This window comes from Poecilia mexicana, unplaced genomic scaffold (assembly GCF_051168715.1).
Source record: "Poecilia mexicana isolate PSO_F unplaced genomic scaffold, ASM5116871v1 scaffold_2, whole genome shotgun sequence".
NCBI classification, from domain to species: domain Eukaryota; kingdom Metazoa; phylum Chordata; class Actinopteri; order Cyprinodontiformes; family Poeciliidae; genus Poecilia; species Poecilia mexicana.
In genome coordinates, this window is record NW_028263371.1 from 55389116 (window position 1) to 55398539 (window position 9424).

A 9424-nucleotide genomic window follows, 5' to 3' on the forward strand; every position below is an offset into this window, starting at 1 on the left:
ATTTCTATACATCTTGAATACAACTTTGCTACAAAGGACTTGCTGTCTGATGCTGGACTGCTTAGGAGTGGCATGTAACTGTAAAGTTGAAAGTGATTTATAGAGATTTAAGAAATGATAAACTGGGAACATTCCCATGTCACACTCCCATTTATGCACTTAATCAAAGATTTCCTGCTGAAGACGTGGTGGAGCAAACTCCCTAATGAAAGATTTAGAATTCATCGTGAAACCATCCCAGATAACCTTGCAACGCTCCGGCTCATCTGAAGCAACCCAGCCATAAAATCATTCCACTCAACGTGTCGTTATATCCTAATTCATCTCAGAGGAACTGTGAGTCAAAGACTTTGCTTAATAATCTTGTTAAAGTCACTCTGAACAGAAAAAGCTCACAATGAGCGATAAAATCCTTTCTGTCTTTATCACTGGAAACGATGATGAAAACACTGCTCCAATCTGTACTATCAGCAACACCTACTTCCTGTTTTAAACCCTGTCAAAGCATTGCCTGTTGCCTTCTACTTATCTCAGATCAACTACTATGACAGAGTATTAAGGCCACGCTAAGAAAGTAAGAGAAATTAAAGTTGTACGTGAATTATGTGAATAAAGTCGAAATAATACGAAGTAGAGACTCCCGCACAACCAACAAGAATGCAGGATGTTGTTTCTGGATGTTAAGTCAACAACAAAATGCCTCTCTTTTCCAGCATATCGCAGTAAAACCAGCTGACCAAACATGCTGGAACTCAGCTTGGGTTTAGTTTCATAATTCCAAATTGTGCAATTTTATGGTCAATGGAAACACAGTTAGTGTCAACTTAAAGCAATACATAAGACAAAACGGTCACTAAGTCCTTCACACATCTACTAAACTGAATACTACTTTTTCATTTTAGAGTTTGTTGAAGAAGATTCTAGGTTATAATATTTCTTAAGAAAGAAACTCTTTGGCTCGAACTTCTTCATCCCAGGTTCTCCCGGCGGGCCGCAGGTAGCCACATAAAAACAACGAGTGCAGACGTCACAGAATTGCAGTTTAATCAAATAGAAGACGACGCATAAAATTACAACAGAAACTGCAGAACAACAGAGACATACATTCATTTACCAGTTTAAATGGAAAGAAGAAGTAGGAAAGAAAGAAAGAAAAGCAAAGACGTCTTTGGAGAATTGCGAGAGCAAATCTAATTTGTTACTTCTGTGTAGAAAGGTTTATAGTAAAAGGCGTACTCATCTTTAATTTATTCAAATAAGGCGTATCTTTGCTCATCCAACCAGGAGCTATCTCTGACCCTCTCACTAAAGTCAGGAACTCCTGCTGTTTTACGGCTTTTCACAGATGAGTGTGAAAAGCTAGAACTTCTCCTGATTGTTTCCCACACAGACAAAAGGCAGTTCAAACGATCTTAGCAAACCATCTGCTGGAACTACAGGTAACATAAAGGTCAATAGGCCAGAATAAGTTACTGATTTTAAAACTATAATTAGGCTATTTCAATCAAGACATGTTAAGTTTCAAAACTAGCTTACTTTAAATTTATTTTCTTAACAAGTTGCTTTAATCATACTTGTCCAATAACATCTAAACTACAAGGAGTTGATCACTGGATCCGTTTTCTTGTCCTCAGAGACAGAAAATGGAGCTGATTGTAGAGGTCAGAGGTGAAATGCTTCCACCATGAAGCAGCGCAACAGAGCCTGAATCTCAAATCATTTAAATTTAGGATGTGCCTGATGAGGCCTGACTTGCCGTGGCTGCTGTCAGCGCAGATGTGGAGAGAGCAAAGCATGAACATATGAAACACGTGGAGTAACATATGTACCGACACACACACACACACGCAGTATCCCCAGAGGGACGGGGAAAAGGCCATAACGCTGTGCCGTACCACTCCCAGCCGGGCCTTTGGGAAGAAGAAATACGGACCCCTGGAAGGTCTGTTTCTTCTCCTGCGTCGACGCGTTCCCCACGCATCCATACATCACATGCCTCCTGCATGCCGGCGCCTGAGACCGCTGTGGAAAATCACTAAAGGAGGCGACTGGAACAGAAAGAAGAGAAAATTAGACCTGGAGCTGATGAAGGAACTGGCACAATGGTTCAGGACGGAGAACAAGTGGTATGTCGTGGGTGGAGGGATACGTCCAAAAGAGGGTGTGCTGGTCAGCGAGATCCCTGGATTGTCCTTTGGGCGTTGAAGTGTGATGCCAAAAAGAACATTATGTGCAAAAACACAAACACACATGAACATATTTCAGTCTTAAAGGGGCAGGATTTTGTGTCTGAATGGAAATATTTACTCAACCTTAAAGTTCTGCACAGTTTTAGAAACTCATCCAGTGTTTTCTTTCCAGCTTCCCACATGTTCCTATTTCCTCTCTTGGGGTCTTGGTCACCATGTTTGGTAGACGGATTTTTTAGAGGAATGTGTTTTAGTTGCTAAGCCTCTTTAATCTGACCTTTCCCCCAAAAAACTCCTAACATCCACTGACTTTTTAACAATCTGTCAGAAAAATGTCAGTAAAAACAAGAAGCTTTCTCTGTAAAGTGAGAAAGTTTCTCGTTACAACAAGATATAAAATCCATCCCGTGATGACAAGATACCGCTCCTGAATTGGTGGACAAATGAATTCTAGTTTACATTTTATTAAAAAATATATTCATTGCCTCAGTTGGTTATAGATTTAATCAAATCAGTTGAGTAACATTAACTTGTACAATTTTAGTGCGCGTAACTCAAGTTAACTTAATAAATCTGAGTATATTGGAATTAATTAAATGGCAGCCAGAACTTATTTTTTTATTATCTTAATAAACCCCAAAGCTTTTTGAAGACATAAAAAAACTTGGAACTACTTGTATAAAAAGAAAATGACTTAATTAAAACAAACTACTTGTTTGTTGATAAAAAGTTTGTGCATGAGGATGAGGTGGGGTTTTTGATGTATTGAAATTGATTTATTCTGCAACACTGCAGTGGTCACATGTTGAACAACTGGATGTTACTACTGGCAGAAATGACAAAGAAGACGATGACAGGAAGTAGTAAGAGCATTATGTTTTTTAATTATGATTAAACTTATTCACGTGTGAACTTAATTGTGTGTTGTTTTTTTTTGCTGCAGTTGTGAAATTGCTATTTTTTCAGCAGTAGCGGAATATCGACAAAGTTTTGAAACATTTGTAATGGAATCACAACTCGTGAGTGCGTTGTGATAAAAAGCTGCCGTATTGTGAAATCAGCCTTTGGGAAACATTGTGAAAAACTTTAAAAACTTTTTTTTTTGACGTTGTAAGACACTGAGTTTCATATGATTTTACTTTGCGGTTTGTGCAGCAGTCGCCAAGGTTACCCGTTCACCCCATAAATCTGCGGCGCCATAAATACAGCACACATTGAGTCCATGTGTTCTCTGTTGCTTAAAGTCAGCTCCACCTCATCTGTTTTAAATGGATGAGCTGCTTTTGACTGACCCTAGCCTCAAACCCCAAACAGTGAAAAAACTGCAGCAGTCTGACTCGTGATTCACTGCAGCACTCAGAGCTTTTTTACCGTAAAGTTCAGCATCATATAAATCTAGAGACAACTTTTATCACCAGTAATATCTCGAACAGGATCGCTTGTTTAGTGCCAGACTTTCGCAGAAAGTTGATCCTGTTTGCGTTTTATTATAATAACATTATTGCTGTGGAGGGGGTCGTCTCTAACGTCCGCGCTGCACAGATTGATTCTGTAAATTTGATATGAGATGCAGATCTTCAGTTTATCCTACATCTGTAAATCAAAAGGATCTTTTGCAGGCTGATGGCAGTTTTATGAAAACGGAGATGTTTTTGTGTTCGTCAGAGAAAATGAAAAGAAAAGAAAGAGAAAATGATTCCTCAGGGAAATCGGGAACTGTCTTGTTTTCAAGAAAGAAAGCCCAAATATTTTCTAAGAAAAAGTGCAGCTGCTCACGTTGCCTTCGTAACTTTTCATGAAGTTTTGTGATCATAAAGTTAATAAAACATTCTAACCGTTGGTGTAGTCAAAGTAATTATGAAGATTATAATGTTGAATAAATGTTGTCCCTGTTTATGATTATTGTGATTTGCTAGATTTTATAATCTGCACTTTAAGGTATATGTTAAAAAATAAAAATCTAATTTTTCACATAAGATTTGGTGTAAAATTAACTCCATAAAAATGACTACAAAAACATACTAGGGCCACTGTAGATAGAAAATAAAAGTTTAAGCCAAAAGATCACGGACATTTTCTAGAAAAAAGGAATTTGAAAAGTCGACAATTTTTGACTTTAAAACTCAGAAATTTTCCCAAAAAAATTTCTTAAACATTCCTGAGATGAATTAAACACATTTTTCCTAGGAAATCTTAAACTTTTCAAACCCAGAAATGTTGTTGTTTTTTCTGCTAAATGTAACTCCAAATTCACAGATTCATTAACTTTTGGAGCAAATCTGAAGTATTCTGGAGAAAATGCAGCTTGGGTAGCCGATCCGGGAGCGGCAGTCATCGTCTTTGGCGTTAATTAGCTAAACCATAAGAGTTGAGATCAGGAAGACTCATCTGCTGTAATGCTGACCTCTGTGCGTACTGATGCATGTTAAGGTGTTTTCTCACCAGATAGTCCGGTAGACTCGGTTCGGTTGGGAACCAAGATCTGAACATTTCTTCTATCTCCAGCTACTGTGGTTCTCTTTCTCTGCTCTGAGTCAAACCAACCTGTTTCCCTCCTCACCTGTGGGGGCGCTGCACCAAGAACCACTGAAGGAAACGACACTAAAACCTCCATAGAAGACACTGAACTTCCTTCTTTATAAACTGTAAACAGAAATGTTAGCATTTTACCAGTTGTAGCATTTCTTGAGCCATTTCTCCTGGTAGCTGTAGGCTAACATGTTTGTTTTGGTTGTATTTACCCAGAATTCCCTGTGCTGTAGCCCACTTCCTGTTTTTGGAGTGGTCTCTGGTCCGGTTGGCGTTCACATATGCATTCGAACCGCACCAGAGTTCCCTTGAACCGAACAGATACCGAGGTGGACCAGAGTTTGATTTTTTGATTCGATTACACATTCATACCTCCCCAAACAAACTGGACTTTCTAGGTAAACGGACTGCAGTTGGATTAAAACAGACTAAACGAGGCTGTCCATCAACCTTCCCCTAAGTTTGGATTTTTGTAGTTTTCATGCTGTGACCTTGAGGTAAAAATTGAATTTCCATTCCTGGGAAGATTAGCTGCTGTCTGAAATGTTTTCTGCTGTGGCCTGTTTCCAGATTGATTAGCATCAACCGTTGCTTCTAGACAATCACCACTTATGCTAACAATATGATATAATGCTAATATACTGCACTTATAAGCTTTTCTTTGTACAGAGGTGCTCAAACTTACAGATACTTCATTTAACGATGCGTCTCTGTTAAATTCTGCTGAAGTCTTCTTTGTTTTTCCTTCCAGTAAATCACTTTAAAATATCCTGCACTTTTTTTAAGGAGTTTCCATCTAAGTTATGAATGTTTTCCCTTTCATTCGACAGTTTTCAAGAATCTTTCTTCCCCATATTTTAATTATTCTTCCTTTGCCGTGCTTTTGATGCAGCCAGGATCTGAATTGTTCATCTGTATGAAGAGTGTTATTTATGCCAAGACATCTGGTCTGCTGTGGTGATGTACTGTTAGGGAATGAGATAAATGCTCTTATGACATACTGTACGCACTGACGAATTGATCATGCCTGTGTGCTAACGACCAGAGTGAGCTGCTGGGGATGGCTTTATACCAGTAATGTGTTTTTCTTTGACACTGGGAAGCCTCTTTATAGACGTGAACACACAACACTGCTTTTAGATGGCTTAATTAAGACTGTATCATTGGCAACAGATGATTCCATGGAAGCAGACATCATTCTCATTAAAATATTTCCAGCTTTGCAGCCTCAACATAATGGTGTTTTGTTGTTGTTTCTTTTGCTGCATTGCTGTTCAGCATTCTGACTTTAGTGCTGGTTTTGTAGTTAAATATGCATGGTCCTGCAGCCATTACTGTTTGGGGAGTTTGCAGTGACAGTCAGGTATATATTATTGTTGGTTTAGAGCCCAATTCAGCCCAATGCAACGCTTCCTCTGAACTCAACGAAAAACCCAACTTTCTTGGGTATTCTCATGTTTTACAATAACATAAAAGCACAATTATATGAAATATGGCTTAGAATAGGTCAATAACTTGGATACTAACCAGTTATTAATTGTGAAGTAAACTAGTAGGCAAAATGTAAACATGGCACCATAGACCAGCAAACATCTAAAATACATTTAAATATAACCTAACTTTGATGATGCACTGCTGCTTGTTAACCGCTTTTCTTCTCATATAATTTGGATTAAATTACTAAAACCAACAAAGGAAAACTTTGGATCAATACTTACTGTATTTTAATGACAATAATTATGTTTTCCCACCAGACTCGTTTTGACTGGGGACCAAAACTGCATCATTTGTTCAATTTCCAGCTGCTGTGGTTCTCTGTCTCTTTGCCCTCAGTCAAACGAACCAAACACTTTAAAAACCTGTTTCCCTCCTCAGCTGCGGGGGCGCTGCACCAAGAACCACTGAAGGAAACAACACAAAAACCTCTGAAGAGAACACAAAGCGCAACTTCCGTCTTCAGGAAATGCAAACAAAAATTGGATTAACATCAGATTTTAGCAGTTGAAGGATTTCTGTTTCTTCAGGTAATGCTAATTCAGCAAGTTTGTTTTTGGTGCATTACCCAGAATGCCCTGCGCTGTATTACGTTTCCTGCATTTGGAGCGATCAAGTTTGATTATGCACTCCCACCCTCCCTGTTTAGTCCGCTTTAATCCAACTCCAGTCCATTTGTCTAGAAAGTCCGGGATTTTTAGGAGGTGTGAATGCTAATCGAACTCTGATACGGACCCAAAACTCAAACTCTGGTCGACCTACACACCTCAGTCTCAGTTGAAGTGAATTCTGCTTCGGTTTGAATGCACATTTGAATGCTAAGCGGACCGGAGACCACTCCAAAAGCAGGAAGTGGACTGTAAAGCAAGGCATTCTGGTAAATACAACTCTAAAACACGCTAGGCTAGCGCTAGCAGGAGAAATAGCTCATGGTCTTTAACCAAAGACAACAGAGAAATCCTACAACCACAAAAATCTGATGCCACTCCATTGTTGTTCACATTTCATTAAGTAGGAAGTTTCTCTCAGTGTCTTCTTCAGAGGTTCTTGCTGCAGCACCCCCAGAGGCGAGGAGGGGAACAGGTTTTTCCAAGGGTTTGGTTGGTTTGACCCAGAGACAGAGAATCACAGCAGGTGGAGATGGAACAAATGTTGCAATTGGACCAAATCTACTGGGCCATCAGGTGGAAGCATGCTGTGTTCAGCTGTTTTTTAACAAACTAACAGGAACTGCTCTGGTCAGTTAACGCATCAGTCAAAAACAAAAAAAAACAGATAGGAAGAAAACATATAAATGTGTTTATATAAGCGGATCAGGGAGATTTTGCTCCAAACCAGCCGTACTTTTCTCCAACAGCTCCTAAAGGGACATTAAGACAAACCTCAGGTATATGTGTGAAGAAATGAATTCACGTAAATTTTGTTTGTGGCTTTCATGCGCTGACGTCTGAAGAGCATCAGGCCGCATATTAAACTCGGCTGTCAGTGTTTGCCTCTTTGAATGAGAACCCCCTTGAGCTGAAAACTAACTTTCATCCAGTAAATGTCAGAGGTTGACAGCATCATTCGCTGTTTGACGGGACGGTACTGTTATGAGCAGCAAAAATCCTCTCTGAAATATTTTTGATCTTCCATCCAAGAAAACAAAAATAAAATAAAACAAAAAGCTTGTGGCTTGTTTCTGCAGTGTCTGTAATATATTTGGAATAATAACTAGACCCTGCACCATCCTGTGGCCATCTGTTTACAGAGGCAGAGGGAGAGGCTTCGCTCCGTCCGGGGGGTAAATGCCATTCAGTATCAGTTATGATCAAAGAGTGCCAGGCTCTGCCTCCTGGACCACCATGTGCTGATAATTACACGGAAACTCTGGCCAGCGGGCTGAGAGCCGCAGACCGCAGCTACAAGGTGGAGAGGCTGCACAGCAGATCACTTGGAACGAGAGCCACAATAAAAAGGTTAAACACCATATCTCTAATGCTTTTTTCACCCCAATGCCTCTGACCGCAGAGCTGTTTGGGGAAATTTGTTTTTTATATCTTTATTGATTCCAATGGAAGCTAATTTATTCTCAATATCATAATACCAATTTCAATACCTAATAAAACAGTAGATGTGCATCATGATAACTTTGTTTATTAGGTTCAGTGCCAAGAATTGTACTTTTTCTTTTTTTTTTTTAAAGTTACTCTAGTAAATGTAATTGAGTAAATGTAACTATATTACAACTGGTTTGTCTCCTGATTCTCTTTTCACTTGCTGTGTTGCCATCAGATATTTGTTCTTTTTCTCTTGATGCATTTTGCAGGAATGTTCCGGTTGAAAATATCCTGTAGGGCATTAATAATCTCTTCCAGTAATCTCTAATGGCTGGACAGAACACGATGGTGTTCGTGTAGAAATTATCTGCGCTAATTGCCTCCAAACCCCACTGTGAGTTTAAACTGCCCCGACTTCCTGCGGCACGCAGCGAGTCCCCAGCTGCGTGTTTGACCTGCTGGTCTGCAGCACCACATCGCAGGGTTAACGTCCCCCAACACGCTCTGCAGGCGCCCCGGATCCACCTACAGCCGCCAAACCGCAGGCACAAAATGAGGAACGGGAGAGGAAATACGTTTGTTGGAAACCGTTCCACATTTTGGCACATTTCAATGACAAACCTCAATTTGTTTTATTGGATTTTAATGTGACAAATGTGGTGCACAAAATGGGCAAGACGTGGTTTTTAAAGTGTTTCAAAAATCTGAAAAGTGGGAAGCGCATTTTTTTAATTCAGCAGGAAGGCTACACATCTTGTTAAAGCTGCAGTATACAACCTTTATTAAAAAATGTTTTTTGCATAATTGTTCAAAATGTAACAATGTTGTGACAAAATATTTTACTCGCTAACTTTAGTCTGTAAACGAAATATTTATCTAGCAAGTGAAATATTTAATTTGAAGTTAAATAATTAGCTAAATGTTTAGTTAGAAAGCTGATGACTTAGCTTCATCCAAAATATTTAGTTGGCTAACTAAACATCTACCTCCAAAGTAAATATTTAGTTAGCAAGTAAAAGATATAGCTGGAAGCTAAATATTTAGCCGCAAACAAAATGTTTAGTTAGCAAGCTGAAGATTTATCTTCAAACATATTTAAGCTAAGTAGGCACATTATTTAGTTAACTAAATATTTAGTTAATATTTCTTTAGCTTCATACAAAATATTTAGTT